At 40.1% G+C, this 19,813-nt stretch overlaps 1 protein-coding gene and 1 long non-coding RNA gene across 3 annotated transcripts in view; one reads left to right on the plus strand and one right to left on the minus strand.

Moving 5' to 3' along the window:
* The window catches only part of LOC136838649 (uncharacterized), an 11,504-nt gene extending 8,750 nt beyond the window's left edge, over positions 1-2,754 (minus strand). The window contains exon 1 of the mRNA XM_067103961.1: positions 2,609-2,754. The gene's annotated coding sequence lies outside the window, so the exon portion shown is untranslated. The remainder of the gene's footprint in view (positions 1-2,608) is intronic.
* LOC136838651 (uncharacterized) overlaps positions 1-19,813 on the plus strand; it is a 129,097-nt gene that overhangs the window by 19,110 nt on the left and 90,174 nt on the right. The window lies entirely within an intron of this gene.

Below are 19,813 nucleotides of genomic sequence, written 5' to 3' on the forward strand. Positions count from 1 at the left end.
GCTTAGTGGTATTGGTTTGACCCCATGCCCTCTGAAGGCTACACAAAACACTCAGACACACTCACAATAAAAAGACAATTTCGTCACCACGAAAATCATTTCCGTCCTATTGGGTAAATTCTGAAAGGAAATTGCAGCCCTCGATCGGATGTGAGGACGTAAACAAACCCTGAACTTGAACGCCGGGTCTTGTTGCCAGATGTACGAAATTGCTCGACGTCTAACATGCCTCGAGCACTACTTATTTTGGCGTTGAATCATAGTTTAGAAGAAAAAAAATTAAATGAAAATGATTGTTTCGTAAAGCTTTTCAAATAATTTACATTTTTCTGTTAACACGGTAAAGAAAAGACGTTTCTGTACTGAATTACTTATGCTTCAGTGAAATAACTCGAAATTGTTTAACATTTTGAGGAAATTGCATTATTACAAATATTAATGAGCCGAGTAATGTGATTCATATTTTCTGATAATATCCTTTTCAAGGGGACTGATTTTGATGTCTAAAGTTATATGTAACAAGCTAAATAACCGCTCACGCATTTTGTCAGGAAAAGGAAGACGGCTCGTATGCTTTTGATTTATGTACTTATTATTTTAGGTCATAATTTTTCGATGCCGCTATATCATTACTTTGTAATCGTGAAAAACATTACGGGATATTTGATCGAATCACATTGGTAACGTTCATGGCGAAGCTTCCTGCAGCAGATGGCAGTGCGGTGATGTCTCGGCATTGTAACTGTCAGTAGGTTTATTGCTCCCTGATCGTTTCCCAAAAAGATAGCAAAACAAGCCGGAGTCACCTGGAAGACACAGGTAAATGGACCCTGATTACATTTGATATGGTAATCGTGAGAAGAGGGTGGCGCATCTTCATGGTATTTTTTAGGCGTCTTTGAGTCGCCGACACAGCTGTAATTTTCTCGATTTTCCGATTTTACTAGTCTTGTGATATATATGTATATGTATATAGCTATATATATATATATATATATATATATATATATATATATATATATATATATATATATATATATATATATATATATATATATATATATGAATGTGTGTGCTGACTTATGATCAACCTATCAGTTAAAAACCTGGGAGATACGATGTTAAATAAAATGACGAATGAAAGCGTTTAGAAATGACAGCATTTTCATTCTTTTTGCCCAGGAAATTATAAGTCGTCGTTTCACAAATGTTTGATATTTTTACATTATGGTCTAAAGATATCACCACAAAATAGCCACGAATGATCGACTCAAGACCCTGGACACCGGAAGCAAAATTAATTTACTCCATCATTGTCTTTAACTACTTGAAAAATATGTACATTACGAGGGTCATTTTTGTCTTTAGCTTCTTGATAGGTTTTATATCAAATCGGTGTATACTTTGAGATGAGAATTTGCGCAAGAATAAGTTCATTTTGATGTGCGAGGACCAGGAAGTTTTTTCTTGGTTTGGTATTCGGATTCTATCAGGAAACTATTACGAAGTTCTTGTTTTTGTTAAGATTATTTTTGGAAATTGGCGGCATTCATTTTTGAACTTGTGCTACCAGTATACAATGAAAAAACAATAAAAAGTTTTATGACTAACACAACAATCAAAGGATAATTATTAAACTAGTAACGTTCTGGCTTTCTTCATCAAAATTTATGCTAAAAAGAGGTAATAACAGAATAATGATGAATGAAATTGCCATTTGTGTTTCGGACTTCATGTCAAAAATGATCTACCATTTTTTTTTTTTACTGAATTGCGTAGAATTCTTTGCACGCCAAGTTACAGTCGGGGTAAATGACACAAGAATTAAAGGGAACACCGGTGCTATACAGTTAAATTCTTGTATGACGAGAGGTTGTCGTGTCCTCTGGAATCATGTGTCACATTTGTTCTTTCTCAGTTCTTCCCTACCATGCTTCTCTCTCTCTGTTTCTCCCTCTCCTTCTCTCGTCTTTTATTTAGTGGTGTTAGTTTGACCTGTCGGGTTTTGCTTATCAAGAGTTGCCGTCGTAAAACTGGGCTTTCCATTGCACAATTTCGGAAAAAAAGGAAATTCTATATTGAACGCGAAGACGCGACTCTCAATTATTAACACGAAACGGCAGGGGTCATGTCGTTGTATTTGATTACTGATATTTAGATTTGAACTTAATTTAGATAAGTGATTATAAAATCGATATATATATATATATATATATATATATATATATATATATATATATAATATATATATATATATATATATATATATATATTTTATATATATGTTTATAATTTTGTATATGAATGTATATATATTTTATATATATATATATACATAATTTATATAATATAAATATATATACATACATATATACATATATATATGTATATAATATATGTATACATATATATTATATATATGTATATAATATATATACACATATATATATATATATATATACATACATGCATACATACATATACATAGATAAATACACAGACATATATAAAGCAGCCGTGAGCACTGAGGGACTCGTTGCTTTCACACATCACTTAACCCAACAAACTTCAGCAAAAGAGACGACATCGAAGTGGTGAAGAACCGTACCTCTGAGCGCGAGCAAATCCTTCAGCACTTTTAGGCGGCGTGATAAAATAAACGAAAAAGGAGTCGCGTCCACAGGGAAACCACCTTGCGAATGCACTGTGGGTTGCAACTCAACTGCATCGCCTTCCGGAGGAGCCGCGGCTTTTATAGACCGACCGACCGAGGCGGAGTAGCTCAGGGCGCTGCAGTGTTTGACCACAGATGACCCCAAACCGCTCGTGACCCAGGGGGTTCCTTACTCCCGGAACACTTGTGGTTTAGGGGCTTATCCTGAACCAGGGGGTGTTGGTGAGGGGCGCTTAGGCCACCTTGGACGAGTTTGTCTGTCGCCTCACGTATGCTTACCATATTACATTTAAGATATAATGTACAGTTGGTATGTGACGGTTTCATGATAAGTTTCATTGTGATATTCAGTGAATGTGTACTTGACGGTAATTTACATTTTTCTGTACGACAGTTCAAAGTGTAGAAAAGTTATTCATTTCATTTTGATGAGTAAGCTTCCCATCTCTATGCGAAAAATAAATATATGTGAATAAATTATAGGGATGATCCTTCTCTTTAGATATGAATGTCCCCTGACATAAAATGGTCTCGGCTTTATCCGGGAGATGGACACTGAAGGTGCATTAGTCATGAGGTGATGCAAATGGTGGAGATGGAACTAGGGGGCTGATCAACGAACCCACTACAGAGTTCGTTGAATGTTTTCTTAATTACTGTCAGAATTCAGCACTGCCCTACCTCGGGGCAGTCGGTAATTGGGATTAAAATTGCAATATGGTTGGTTTCACGTCAGCTGAAATGATTGCAAGGAAGTCAGCCTGGGTTCAGTGGGAAAACACTTCTTTTAATTTATAATATATACATATACATATATATTTATATATATATATATTATATAATATATATATATATATATATATATATATATATATATATATATATAAATATAAATATAATATTCTAAGAGTGATTGTATATATAATATATATATATATATATATCATATCTATAGTGATTATATAAGATATATATATATATATATATATATATATATATATATATATATATATATATATATATATATATGGGATGAGGTTCTTAACCCTACTTCCTTTCCTTCCCCTCACCCTTCTCTTATGACCCACTCAAGGTGACTACCTACCTATAATAACTTTACGTCAACAACGGAAAGCGTGCATGTCGCTCCTGAAGTAACATTTCTAAGACCACCAGTCTGATCGCCGCTTAGATTTAACGGTGGACATTCATTTTATACTGTGTTGTGATTACAACCAGTCCCGTTGCAGACGAAGATATTGCTACAATAAACGCTGAAATGTTTTACTTTCGCTCGACCGGGTGTCTTGTTTATCGCTGGAATTTCCCGAAAGATTCAGCAGGTCCATATTAGAGGATGAACCATGGGTCTCTCTGTTTGCGAGCATGGGTTATTCATTCGTTGTGGCGTCTGCTGTTTAGACAGTGGAGCCAAAATTTGTCTTACTCATCTCCCCACCGTTTTCCAGGGGCTGGAAATCATCATGTCTGCGTAAAAGATCAGAGACTTTTCATTATTTCTCTTCTGTTGTTATTACTCGCTCTTTAATACTCTCGCTACGTTATCATTTCGTAGTTCCTTATGATTATTAAATTCTTTTTATCCCCGACTTTTCCCAGCTTCAAAAATTCACTGATTCCGTATTGCATGATGGATATTCTGGTGTAACAAGTCTGACCAAGACTTTAAACTTTTTTCCCTAAGGATGATGAAGATCGAAATCTAATTTAACTTAAAAGAAAAAAGAAGTTTTAAGTAAGAACGGCGAGTGGAAGAGATGAGGAATCAAATAATGATTACTGGAATAAAGATATACATGGATGTTTTTGGTTGCACGCCTTGCATAATTTTAGTGGCATTTGTGCGTTTATTATCTACTGGTGAATTTACCGAGCTTGTCTTTACAAAAGAGCTAGTAAGGGATTGCATCGACGATAAATCAGTGTTGCTTCTAAGGTGAACACACTTTGCTTTTAAGGAAAACCATGTTGATTCCAGGGTAAATAACGCATGGTTCGAAATAGAATATTGTTACTTCTGATATTCAGTATTCCTTTCAAGATTATAATATTGTTACTTCTGATATTCGGTATTCCTTTCAAGATTATAATATTGTTACTTCTGATATTCAGTATTCCTTTCAAGATTATAATATTGTTACTTCTGATATTCAGTATTCCTTTCAAGATTATAATATTGTTACTTCTGATATTCAGTATTCCTTTCAAGATTATAATATTGTTATTTCTGATATTCGGTATTCCTTTCAAGATTATAATATTGTTACTTCTGATATTCAGTATTCCTTTCAAGATTATAATATTGTTACTTCTGATATTCAGTATTCCTTTCAAGATTATAATATTGTTACTTCTGATATTCGGTATTCCTTTCAAGATTATAATATTGTTACTTCTGATATTCAGTATTCCTTTCAAGATTATAATATTGTTACTTCTGATATTCAGTATTCCTTTCAAGATTATAATATTGTTATTTCTGATATTCGGTATTCCTTTTAAGATTATGTCTTGCTTATAAGATTAGGTGATGTTCTGGGGATCATAATGTAACTTCTAATGAATGTTGCGTTTGGAAAGAAACATCGCTGCTCGTAAGATAAACAATTAGCTGTAGCAACTCCACAAGCGATATGGATTGACTTCGATATTGTCTTGACCAATGATTAGTGGACTCTTCGAGTCATAAGCTGAATGCAACTGGTATTGATTTATTGTACTCCGATATTCTGTTGTCAAAATAATTACAGTGCTACCGACGGACTTGTCTCTTAAGTCTCTTTCCATTTCTGAATTTTTATAATATATATATATATATATATATATATATATATATATATATATATATATATATATATATATATATATATATATATATATATATATATATATATATATATATATATATATATATATATATATATATATATATATATATATATATATATATTTACAGATTCTTCATTGGAAGGGTGGGTCTCTTGGCCCAGCGGTTCGACTCTCCAATCGGCCAGTGAAGAATTAGAGGAATTTATTTCTGGTGATAGAAATTCATTTCTCGTCATTATGTGGTTCGGATTCCACAATAAGCTGTAGGTCGCGTTGCTAGGTAACCAGTTGGTTCTTAGCCACGTAAAATAAATCTAATCCTTCGCGCCAGCCCTAGGAGAGCTGTTAATCAGCTCAGTGGTCTGGTTAAACTAAGATATACTTAACTTTTTACATATATATATATATATATATATATATATATATATATATATATATATATATATATATATATATATATATATATATTATATATATTTATATATATAAATATATGTAGATTTTTTGAGGTTCTTATTCCTATTTCCATATGCCTTTACAGTGTGTTTTTTTCGTTTTTTTTTTAACACGAGGATTCTGTTTCATGGAAATTTTAATGGTCTTTTCTTTTTTTTTCGTTTTCTCATGATGAGATCTTCATTGCTACTGCCACTGCTGATAATAATTTTAGTAAAAAGTTATTATTGTAATCATTACTACTAGTGTACTCATATCGTCCAAAGATACCTTCACTCTTCATGTTTATGTAAGGGCCAGTTATAGAAGAGTACTGTTGTTGTTCTAAGCAAAAAATAAACAGATTGGTGCACTTTTTGTTGTGCATATTATTATTATTATTATTATTATTATTATTATTATTATTATTATTATTATTATTATTATTAGCCTCAAGTCAAGGATGAAATAAATAGGCATGTGTAATATTTTCCGTTTAAATATTGAAATCGATTTCGGTTTTTATGGTACCTCGGACGAAGGAGAAAGATATAAGGTCAGCGACATAACCAAAATATCTCTCTCTCTCTCTCTCTCTCTCTCTCTCTCTCTCTCTCTCTCTCTGTCGGGTGCGCGCGCGCAACAATCTTAGCACTTGAACTCGCGAATAATTCAAAGAAAGGAAAATTTGACATCATTTGTATATGAATTTATCTCCCTTTTCATTTTCTTGTATGTTGTAAGAAAAAAAGGCAATATTTTCCACGGCTTTTGTTAGCCGAGCTCGATCGAGGATGTCAAACAATGATAGACAAGAATCGAACTCCCCTCTTCAGGTGTCAATGACAAAGGTATTCGAAGGGTTCACTCAATTAAAAAGTCTTCGTTTATCCTTGTTCCTGTCATGGTCAGTCCTTGTTTACATTTTCCTCTCTCTCTCTCTCTCTCTCTCTCTCTCTCTCTCTCTCTCTCTCTCTCTCTCTCTCTCTCATTTGACCTGTGGTCCGACAAGTCTGTGTCGCCTCTCCGGCGAGATGCCTGAAATCGATCCCACGTGGGAGAAACGACTCTGTCCAATTTCTAAAATATCTGTTGCGCCGGTATTAAGCTAGGTAGCCAGTGTTCTCGACTTAGCAGTTAGTCGACTTTGAAAATTGAAAGTGTTTCGTCAAAAATCAATATAAAAATCATTAAGAAAAAGAAAATAAATGAAATATGTAAAAAGTTTAAAAAATATCCCGGAGGCAGAAGGGCATAGGGCTAACAGCTTCACCGTCAGGATGATTACTATGGCTCTTGTACTGGCTACGTTCAGACTGCATCTTGAGTGTGTACAACCGAACACTTAGATTTTCGTGTTTGCATATTTTAAGGATATGGACTAAAACAAGAGTAATTGTCCGTGTTCGTTTTCTTAAGTGGTGCGTAAATGAGTCAAACTTCCTTGCTATAGAGACTAATTAGCATTTAACGCTCATTAGCAGCAAGTTGACTCGTCCAGCAAGCGTTGTGACATTTTTTAATATCTAGTTTTAATTGAAAACAATGAAAGCCTTATACTGCAGTTCTTCGTCCCATAATTGTAGTTATTTATTGTTTATTATGTATGTTTATTGCCTCATCCTTCCGCATACCTATTATCATGCTGACGTTGACGCGTGGGCCAAGTTCTGCTTCACATAGCAGTATTGCATTCCTTTACCGTCCTCGTCTCCCCAATGAATTTTCTTTACTTTTGTGTTATTTTAAATCAGGGTTTCTCAGCGTGGGTCATATGGGCCCCCCGGGTGCCATGAGAAGTTTTCTTGGGCCACAGAAAGAATAATTTAGGTCAGATGGGCATACTTGAATTGCTACAAGATTACTTGTGATTATTGTTATTTTCCCTGGGAATTGAGAACTTGTATGATGTTTTCAAGGGTAAATAGTTGCTAGTGTCGAAGTTCTTGTAAATGGTGGTTAAAGAAGTAATTACGTATTTACAACCAGATACGAGTGCATGTTACAGCACACAGTATAATCGAAAGGAAAGCTAGTTACCAGCATCAAATTAGAAGTTTTCTCCACAACTTCTCAGCACGAATTGTGCATGGATTCATTGTTGTCATATGAGTAATTCTTTGTTTTTCACATAAAAGTTTTCATCCATATTATCACGTCCTTTGACTTTGCCTGGATTAGGAGTTTCGAGTGTTTAACTCTATCAAACTATAGTCATGACTTTATCTACCTCCCAAGTCGGCGGGGAGGTGAGGAACGGAGGGGGGAGGGGGAGGAACGGGTCCGGGGGGACGTGAGGAACGGGCAGGGGGGGACGAGAGCTCAAGTTGGATTTGAGGTGGCCGCGGCCTTTAAAAATGTAGAGAATCGAATCGAATATGCGGCCATTGATAGTAAACATGATTGTGATTTCAACCTTGAAGAAATTAAATTATATTCGTCATTATAATATGAAGAAAAGACTCTTGGAACAGTTGCTCTCGAGATCTGTAACCTGTTATGTTAATAACGAACGTAGCTTATGGTGCGCTGCTTCGTCAAACACCGTTGACAGATAACGGTGAGTACTTAGTATTCCGGCTGGAAACCGGACAACTAACTAGCTCTGCGTATTAGAATGAACGGGAAGCTGTCATCCAATTATAAAGTATAAGTAGGGATGCTTACGTGTTTTTCTGTGTTGCCACCTTTCAAGGTTTCCTCCTACAACTGACATTCGAAGAGTGTTCAGTTTGATTAACTCGACTTCATACGAGTACAAAACACTCACATTGCTTGTAAGGTGTCAAAGAAACGAGCAGGTAAAAGTTACTGCTCCTTTATTACAGATCCAGGCAGTTTATATAGCGGCCGACTGGCGCCGGCCTGCGAAAGACAGTGGAATTGACTGTGACCTGAGGTCGAAACAATAAACAATAATATGCAGTGAACGAGTACAAATTACAATACAAAACATACAGAACTTCAATATGGATACAGTCTTGATGCCTGTGAATGAAGAAACATATGATACACAATGTGTGACATTTGTATAAATACGTATAAAGTAAAAATGGTTAAAAATGCGTGATCTGGCACGTTTTAGGTGTGACTAATTGAGTTTGAAGAAAATGGGAAGTCACCAAAGAAAACATGCTCAGCAGAGACTTAGTTAATGGCGCCGCTGAAACACTACGCTGGCGTCGATGTGGTGACTTTACAAATACTCTCCCCCCAAGACGAGGGTGAGGGCGTGCTGGAGTGCGGTTGGGCGGAAGGGGTGCTGCATCGCTGTCGGGACTCTCCGACAGAAAGGCGGGCTTTAAGCGGTCTATTGAAACCCAGTCGTCCTTCCCAGGGAGTGCCAGGCGGAACGCCTTGCTGTTCCGTTCCAGCACGCGGAAGGGTCTCCTGTAGGGCTTGGTTAGTGGTGGACGGACAGCGTCGACTCTGACGAAGACGTGGGTGGCGGATGACAGCTGTGGCGGCATGAAGCTGGTTGATTTGTCGATGTATGAGCGCCTGCAAGGGGCGAACTTGCCGGCCACGTCGCAGAGCCTCTGCAGTGATGGGGAGTGGCGTTCATCCGTCACGAGCTCTCCCGGCACCACGAGGGGTTCCCCATGGGTTTGTTCGGCCGCAGATTGGGTGCCATCGGCTCTGGGGCGGTTCTCAACCCGAGGAGGACCCACAGCAGCTGATGTTTCCAGTCCTCGGCGGTGCAGCGGGCCATGAGGGATGACTTTAGGGACCTGTGGAATTGTTCGACCAGGCCTTTGGCCACTGGGTTGTACGCCGTGGTGGTGTGATGCATGGTTCCCAGCAGTTGAGCCAGGGCGGACCACAACTCGGAGAGGAAGGCGGGCCCCTGTCGGTTGTGATGTGATCCGGGACGCCAAAGCGGCTAACCCAACTGGAGAGCAGGGCCTCGGCGCACGCACTGGCGGTGGCTTCTTGCATGGGTGTGGCCGGGCCACCTCGTCGAACGGTCTACCACTGTCAGGAGGTATCTGGATCCGCCTGATGGGGAAGGGGCCCGACGACGTCGATGTGGATGTGGCCAAGCGGCGCTCTGGCTGTGGGAACTCGCCACCCCCGACTGCGTGTGACGACCCACCTTACTGGTCTGGCACTGCAGGCACTGTTTTGTCCAGGACGTGGTGTCCTTTGCACCCTGTGCCAGATGAACTTTTTCAAAGCAGCTTGGCCGTGGTCCTGCCGGAGGGTGTGAGAGGCCGTGAATTATGTTGAATATCTGGCGGCGGTGTGAGGCTGGAACCAACGGGCGGGGCTGACCTGTGCTGATGTCGCAGAGCAGGCTTGGGCCTTCGGGGGAGGGTCACGTCCCACCACTTGAGGGACGTGATAGCGGTGCGGTATGCTGGGGTTTCTGGGTCAGCGGCCTGTTCTCTGGCGAGGTCCTGGTAATCCACACCAAGCTGCACTGCATTCAACTCGACTCTGGAGAGGGCGTCTGCTACGGGATTCTTCTTGCCGGGGAGGTACCTGACGGGACAGGTAAATTCGGCTATGGCTGAGAGGTGGCGCTGCTGTCTGGAAGACCATGCGTCCCCCTGCTTCGTGAAGGCGTGAACCAGTGGCTGATGGTCTGTGAAGATTGTGAAGGGCGTCCCCTCCAGGAGAAACTTGAAGTGCCAAACTGAGCGGTACATCGCGCAGAGTTCCCTGTCGAAGGTGCTGTAGCGGGTCTCTGCGGGATTGAACTTCTTGCTGAAGAAGGCTATGGGCTGGGGGGCGCCGTTGATGATTTGCTCCAGAACAGCACCGCAGGCGACGTTACTGGCGTCTCTCATCAGCTGGAGGGGGCCTTGGGATCCTGGTTTGCCAAGGTGGTTGCCTTGGCGAGGGCGGCCTTCGTCAGGGAAAGGCTCTGCTGCTGGCTGGGTCCCCAAGACAGGGACTTCGGTTGGCCTTTAGGACTTCCGTCAGGGCTGTGGTGTGCGCGATCCCGGGATGAACCGCCTGTAGAAGTTTACCATCCCAAGGAACTCCTGGACGGCCTTGACGGAGGTGGGGTCAGGAACCTGGCTACGACTGCTACTTCGATGTAAGAGGGCAGACGCCTGTCGGAGACACCTCGTGACCCAGGAATTCTGCTTTCTGGACGCCGAAGGTGCACTTGTCAAAGCGGACGACGAGGCCGTTTTCTTGGAGGCGCTGCAGGACTGCCCTGATGTGTCTCTGGTGTTCGCTGTGAGACCTGGAAAATATGAGAATGTTGTCGACGAGCAGACGCAGAACTTTAGGTCCCCCAGGACGCTGTCCATGAGCCGCTGGAAGGTGGCCCGGCGTTCCCTCAGCCCGAAAGTGGAGAAGGCGAACACATAGGACCCGAAGGGCGTGATGATGGCTGTCTTTGGTATGTCCTCTGGTGCAACAGGTACCTGGAAGTAAGATTTAAGAAGGTCCAATTTAGTGAATACTTTGGCCCCCGTGAAAGGAGGCCGTGAGGTCCTGCATGTTGGGTAGAGGGTAGAGGGTAATGGTCGGGCTCTGTTGCAATGTTGAGCCGCCTGTAGTTGCCGCAGGGTCTCCAGGAGCCGTCCGGTTTCTGCACCATGTGGAGAGGGGAGGCCCATGGACTGGAGGCTTTCCTGCAGATTCCCATCCGCTCCATCTCCGCAAATGCTTTTTCGCCTCCTGAAGGCGCTGAGGGGAAGTCTTTCGAACTTTGCATGTGTCGGGGCCCTTGAGTCGTTATATGGTGGTATATGCCGTGCTTGGCTGGGGCCCCAGGGACTTGGCGAAGCTCGGGCTTGAATACCTCAGGGAACTCCAACAGTAGGTGTGCATACTGGTGGGGGGCGACGGCGCTGATGGTGGGTCTGGGTCCCACTGTTAACGGGAGAGACTGGCAGGAGTCGGTATCGAGGAGGCGCTTGCGCCACGCCGACAGCAGGCCGGCGTGCGCCAGAAAATCGGGCCCCAGGAGTGGGGTTCCACGTCCGCGACGATGAAGTCCCAGGAGTAACTCCGGCCAAGGATGGAGATCGACAGGGGCCTGGTGCCGTAGGAGAGGATGGGGGTTCCGTTGGCAGCCGTCAGGAAGGCGGCCGGGTCTGGTATCTGGTTGCAGTCCTCTCTGGATGCCGGGAAGATCGATTTAAAGGCCCCTGTGTCGACCAGCATCATCCTGCAGGGGACGGTGTCGCGGACGTAAAAACCTACTGTTTTTGAGCCCTTGGGTTCTTCGGCTGCCATGTCGGCCTGTCCTGCTGGCCGCCACCACCCCCATTTTTTGAACGGGCGAACGAGCAGGGCGGCAGGCAGTTTCGGGCGTCCTTTCCAAACCACTTGTGGTAGTGACAGAAGCCCGGGGTCCTCCATCTGCTGTGGTTCGGTGGATGTCTGTTGGCGATGGCGTTGACGGGCTGCTCTACGTCCTCTTCAGGCTGGACGGAGCTGACCGGCTGTGTGGCCGGTTTTAGCCGCTGTGAAACCTTGACGGAGTCTGTGAGATGTTGCGCCGTCTCTATGAGGTCCTCGATAGGCATGGTGTAGGGGTGAGCGATCTGGTTGTGTACCTCCGGGAGGAGTTGGTGAAGGTAGATTTCCGTGAAGCTTATCTCCTGCTGCTTCTTTGTGCCACCCAAGTCTGGTAGTGACAGGAGATCCACGACCATGCTCCAAGCGTCTCTTGAATTGAGGTCGTGGTGTGGGTTTATGGCAAGGTCGATAGCACGGGCAGCCCGCTCGGCGATGGGCAGGGAGCAAGCTTCGAGGAGGAACTTTTTTGTGGTGCTGTATGTGAGGGTGTGTGTTTCGGGTACTCGCGAGATGAGTTTTCTGTACACGTCCTCCGGAAGGGTGTTGAGCACTGTGTTGGCCTGTAGGATTTCGTCCGTCAGGTCCGTGATTCTGAAGTGGCTCTCCACCCTGCGCAGCCACATCGATGGGTTCCCCTGCATAAACGGCGGCAGTTTTACGGTGAGGGCGGCCCGCGATTGTGTTGCCCGACCGCTGTGTGTTCGGGCGCTGGTGTGGAGTTGCGGGAGGGCCTCGATGCGGGGGCGGGTGCGGGTGTGATGGGAGGTAGGTAAACCTCCGAGTCCGTGAGGTCCGCGTTTAACTGCATGAAGGAGGGGATACCGGCGTCCTTGCTCGCTCCTTTGATCCCTTACTGGAGTGGGGTACTCGCGTCAGTGCGCACTTTCGTGTGCCGTGTGATTCCGCTAGTGACGCTGGTGGGGTACGCCGACGAGAGTCAGCACGCTCAAACGCTGGTTACAGCGCCGTGTTTAGGCCGCTTAAGAGCGTTTTGGAGAAATCCTGGAGCCAAGACTAAGTCGCCGTGTCGGTCCGTTAATGGCTCCGGATACCCGGGGTCACCACTGTAAGGTGTCAAAGAAACGAGCAGGTAAAAGTTACTGCTCCTTTATTACAGATCCAGGCAGTTTATATAGCGGCCGACTGGCGCCGCCCGCGAAAAGACAATGGAATTGACTGTGACCTGAGGTCGAAACAATAAACAATAATATGCAGTGAACGAGTACAAATTACAATACAAAACATACAGAACTTCAATATGGATACAGTCTTGATGCTGTGAATGAAGAAACATATGATACACAATGTGTGACATTTGTATAAATACGTAGAAAGTAAAAATGGTTAAAAATGCGTGACCTGGCACATTTCAGGCGTGACTAATTGAGTTTGAAGAAAATGGGAAGTCACCAAAGAAAACATGCTCAGCAGAGACTTAGTTAATGGCGCCGCTGAAACACTACGCTGGCGTCGATGTGGTGACTTTACATGCTCACCTAAATGAATTTCTGGATGCGTTTGTTAATATATAAATGTATACGTATATATATATGTGTTTATATACAGACAAACACACATGTATATATATATTATGTATATATATATATATATATATATATATATATATATATATATATATACATGTATATATATATGTGTGTGTGTGTGTTCAGTATATCTTAGTTTAACCAGACCACTGAGCTGATTAACAGCTCTTCTAGGGCTGGCCCGAAGGATTAGGTTTATTTTACGTGGCTAAGAACCAACTGGTTACTTAGCAACGGGACCTACAGCTTATTGTGGAATCCTAACCACATTATTGCGAGAAATGAATTTCAATGACCAGAAATAAATTCCTCTAATTCTTCATTGGCCGGTCGGAGAGTTGAACGCTGGGCCAGCAGCATGCTAGCCGAGAGCTCTACCCACCCCTCCAATGAAGAACTTATATATATATATATATATATATATATATATATATATATATATATATATATATATATATATATATATATATATATATATTAAATTTGCTGAGCAGTTTAATTATGTATTCAACATTTTCCTCATGAGTATGTGTGCATCTTTAACTAAAATCTCTTGATACTTCTTAAAACGTGAGTTGTAAAATTATCTGGTTATTGTCCAAATTTATTAAAGGATTGAGATAAAATTGTAGGCAGGTTAGCTCACCCTTCTTAATGACCTGACCGCTCTTTCGAAAGCTCCATACAGATTTTGTAATAATACGGAACAATTAAATAGTGGTTTTTATTTTGCAATAATAATAAGGAACCCAGCTAAATACTGTACGCATAAATTCTTTATGCAAAAATATATCACATTACATTGCTCAAAATACGAAATACTTCCCGGTTGTTTTTTCTTTTGTCGTCTTAGGAAGGTCACCTCCTGGCTGGAGAGACCAGAAGAGAGAGACTGAGAATGAAAGAAAGGGTCCCTGGTCGTTCACTCCCCTCTCTCTATTTATAGCACAAGGTGCAGATAGCAGCAGTCCGGCCGCGGAATGAAGACTTCTCTAATCCCGAATAAAACGGGACTTGGACTCCACTGAGATACCGTGACTCTTAGGACACGGGTGATATTAAAGTTGCGGTGATGTCAGTTTTATTTACTTGTGTTCCGTAATGGTAAGGAACATTCGCATTGTTAGTGCTGACGAGGCCGGAGGGTCTGTTTATTAATGTACTCCGGGAAGAAGGAAATTGAATTTGGACATCTTAGGTAATTCGCGAAGTAACACAGTCGTGTGTTTGGTCTCATCATGGATGGGGTGACCAACAAGAAATGTGAAAAGCTTTTCGGCGCACATTCCTCTTGAGCATCCGTGATGCAGGGCTGGGGCTAACAGTCTCATCCGATAATAAGTCCTACAAACTGGAGGGGCATACACACACACACACATATATACTGTATATATTTTACAAACTGGAGGGGCACATATACATATATGTATAAAATTACATGTATAATATATATATAAATGTTGTATATATAATACATATACACTGTATATAGGTATATAAAGAAACAAAACACTATAATTCGACCAATACCCAGCAGACTTTGCCAATGGTAATGTGTATAGGTAGAAATATTGTGGGTTATTCATATATATTTCATTTTGTAATTTTTAAGACAAATATTGAACAGTAGATTACATTATATATATATATATATATATATATATATATATATATATATATATATATATATATATATATATATATATATATATATATATATATATATATATATATATATATATATATATATAATGTTACCTTAATTTGAGAACAACCACTGAATTTATGGTGCGGAACAAATTGCTCCTTTCCGGTAGACAACCAGGTAACATAATTTTCTCACGATCAGAGAAAAAGAGGATAGATTAAAGAGGGGAAAAATAGGAAATATGAAAAGTCACGAGGAAGACCGCCATCTGCGACAGCTTTCCAGACATTCAGATGTGCGATCGGCGTCTGCGCGTGGTGTTATTTTGTGGGCGACTTCTGTGACCCTCCCTAAATGAGAGAGGGCCGTCTTCATTTGGTTCGCTGCGTCGTGGAATTGGCGGTCTTTTTTTACGGTGCGTGTCCGCTCTGTTTCGTGCGTGCGCGCTTGGTTTTATTATTCTTGCGTGCGTGTGTATCTGAAGATGTGACGATACTGTACCTTGTAATACACATAGCCACATGCGCATGAGAGATAATATTTTTAGCGTGACATACAACTTCACCCGTGTACAGTATTACAAATATTTGTGTGCAAATGTATGTATATATACATACATACGTATATATATATATATATATATATATATATATATATATATATATATATATATATATATATATGAGCCTCGATGGCTCAGTCGGTTACAGCAGCAGCTTGGACTCAGAGGTCTGTGGCGCGGGTTCAAACCGCAGAGCCGACTGATCAGAGAGGCAGACACTTTGCTATCCGTGTAGACATCCCGGGATTATATATGTAATCAACGGATAGGTTTGCTTAAAAACCAAATGGATGTTACAGACTAAATACACACACAAAACAAAGCCACTACAACACCTTCTAAAAACATAATAAACATCTCACACGTCTCGAACTCTCGCCATACCCGCGCAATAACTTCTCGCTGCTGGGAAGAAAGGGCGTTGGGTCGGGTATGATACATGAAACATACGCTACCGGGGTCTAAGCGATGTCAGGCAGGGCAGCCGATCGAGACCACAGGTCTACCCAAAGCCAAACAAAAATCAAAAGTCCTTCAAAAATGGGAAGGCATCGTTAAAAAAAGAAGAAGAATATATATATACAAAAATGGGAAAAAGCACGTTAAAAGAAGAAGAATATTATATATATATATATATATATATATATATATATATATATATATATATATATATATATATATATATATATATATATATATAATGAGTGTATGTGTAATTGTAATAGCCACATCTCGAATTTTTCACACTTTTGGATATGCTTGTCACTACAAAGCCTTAGATTCAAATGCAGGAGGTATGAAGTAATTCAGATATCCGGTAGTAGAATTAGAACCCGCAACCAGCATTCAGAGTATCAAGAAAGAGGCCATGTTGTCCACCTAACCATTTTCTTGATTCTCTGGATGCGGGTTCGAATCCTTTTACCGAACATCAGAATTGCTTCATATCCCATATTTGAATCTAAGGCTTGGTAGTGACAAGCGTATATCCAAAAAGTTAAGGGGGCATTGTAGCTATTACAAGCACGGATGTATATGGTAAAAATATATATAATATACGAGAAATTAAGGTAGCATTGTGGTTACCGCCAGCATATACATACATACATACACACACATTATATATATGTGTGTGTGTGTGTATGTGTGTCTATTTACTGTATACACATCTGTGTTTGTGTATGTATGTATGTATATATATATATAATATATATATATATATATATATATATATATATATATATATATATATATATATATATATATATATATATATATATATATATATATATATTCGAGAAAGTAAGATAGCATTGTTACTATCTTTATATATTATATATATATATATATATATATATATATATATATATATATATATATATATATATATTATATATATATATATATATATATATATATATATATATATATATATATATATATATATATATATATATTTTCTATACACATGTATGTTTTCGACCAAGTTCATTAGGTCGCTTTAGCAACGTAGGTGCATTAGCTTAATTCCTTTCTAAATTCGTTTGTTCTGTTGGCTCTCAAGCCTCATTATGACTCGTCGCTTGCATTACACATGATTTTGACAAGGGGCCTTAAAACTGAACTTCATACGGTGTTGGGACCGGCATGAGTTTATAAACTACAAAATAGATGGTAAGTAAAGGTTTCTAACCTTTTTTTTCCAGGTAGCACTTCTAAATTCCGTCAGAATGTCTGACTTTCAGAAAAAGGAATCCTATTTGGTTAGGGTCGTTGACACAGAACAGCTGAAAATTCCGCAGTGACGTTTAGAATTTACACAAATATCTGAGTCGGAGACAATGCTAAGAAGTAACATATACATGAAATATTAATAAGGTGCAAACCTGTTCTCTTTTTTGTTGTTTAGTTTGAGAAGTCATCCTTGTTACATTGTTTCAGGAGGTAGGAAGGAACCTGCTTAAAGTGAAGTATGGTTCGTGAAATATTATTATTATTATTATTATTATTATTATTATTATTGTTATTATTATTATTATTATTATTATTATTATTATTATTATTATTATTATTAATGAGCATTCATATGAAGCAGGTCTACAAGCAAGTTAGCTTCCTTAGTTTCCTTAAAATGGAATGATCATATGTGAGAACAGATTCAACAGTGAGAAAAAATGAATAGATGAAGACGAATAAAAAAAAGATGATTGCATGCATACGTCAACAAGCAGTACGTCAAAAACGCAAGGTAACGGTACATAATGCCATAAGTATTACCGCCTGCATCAGCATTATCAAAACTGGCAAGAAGACCGTTCCACTTTTTATCGTAGTCACTGATGTTTTGCAAACAATCAAGTGGTTACTGCGTTTTCCATCACATTACTCTCGAGTTATTTGGTTAATCTCGGTAGTTGTGACGTCAGCTTTTGAATATCAAGTCGTTCAGTCAAATCGCGATTTGAAGAGACATTTAGCGATTCTGAAGCTCTTAAAAAAAATGTACTTTGCAAAAATGTTACATCATGTTGACAGCGGCGTTCAGACATCTGTGTACATTATTAAAGACGAACCATTGTTTAACTCTTTTGTTTATAAATGTTTGACGTGAAATAAATGTGAATACCGCCATGGTGTAATGTGACGAAATATTATAATAAGAATTGCTGGTATATGACATGTGGACTGGCATTGCAATCCTGATCGGCTGGGTAGTATGGTAACTCGACTTCTAGCAAATCCTCCCTAAAATATTTTATAAAGCTTGAAGGACGAAATGATTTAACGTCCTGGCCTTCATTTACTAGAATTTTAGCAAACGAACCATGTTGATCATTTCTTATAAAATCGTTAAACTGTATTTATTTGCACGAGCTGCTGACGTAGTCTCAGTGTAAATGATGATCTAGTGTCGTATAGGCTAGTTCTTGAAAATGATATTTAGAAGACCTTTACTTTTGTGTGTGTTACGGCAGTTTTACTTTATTACCCCCCCCCTCCCGAAAAAAAATTAACAGATTAATGTATGCATGTATATTTACGTTAGGTTTTATTATGTTAATTATTACCTTATTACCTTACTGGGGCCGTGATATGTTTACTTGATAATTGTTGTCTCTTTAATTATAATTTTAAAGTAGCTTAACCAGGCCAAAGATTCATGTTCACTTGAGGGCTGAGATGTGAAGCAAGACAGAATTAAAGAGCCCCGCTGCTGGAACAGTTGGGAGGCTCGATTCGAAGCCACCTTGATCCAGTAAACCTTTTGTACCGAACTCTTTATCAATATTCAAACTAGGCGACTGATAGTACCTGTGAAGGTTAACCTCAAGAAAGGTCACTAGCTTTTATTATGCTGTGAATTCTTATAATCAGGCTAGAATTACATTAACTGAACAGAGTGATCATTTGGCGATTGCTAATTCTTTTACAGTCTCTTCAGGATTCTGGACCCTAGTCTAGAGTCTGTTGTCCGCATTTTACCCACTAAGGTATCAGAGCTTCGATCAGCACCCCAGTTAAATTGAAATTATTTTATTATGCAATTACTTTCTCCCTGTGTACGTAATGCATGCACGTTGAAGCCCTAACGCCTCACAAAAGAGAAGACCCGTGTTCGCTCTCGAGACGAAGAATGGACTGTACAGGTGCGTTTCCTTAAGAACCCAGTGCACGTATGTTTGCCAAGCAGTGAATTATGTATCTGGCTGTTAGTCGCATGTTGTTAGATGTACCTGGTGATGGGGGAGAGGGAAGGAGAGAATATATCTGAACGTGAGTGGTCAGTAGCTTTCTCTCTCTCTCTCTCTCTCTCTCTCTCTCTCTCTCTC

This window comes from Macrobrachium rosenbergii, chromosome 5, assembly GCF_040412425.1.
Source record: "Macrobrachium rosenbergii isolate ZJJX-2024 chromosome 5, ASM4041242v1, whole genome shotgun sequence".
NCBI lineage: Eukaryota > Metazoa > Arthropoda > Malacostraca > Decapoda > Palaemonidae > Macrobrachium > Macrobrachium rosenbergii.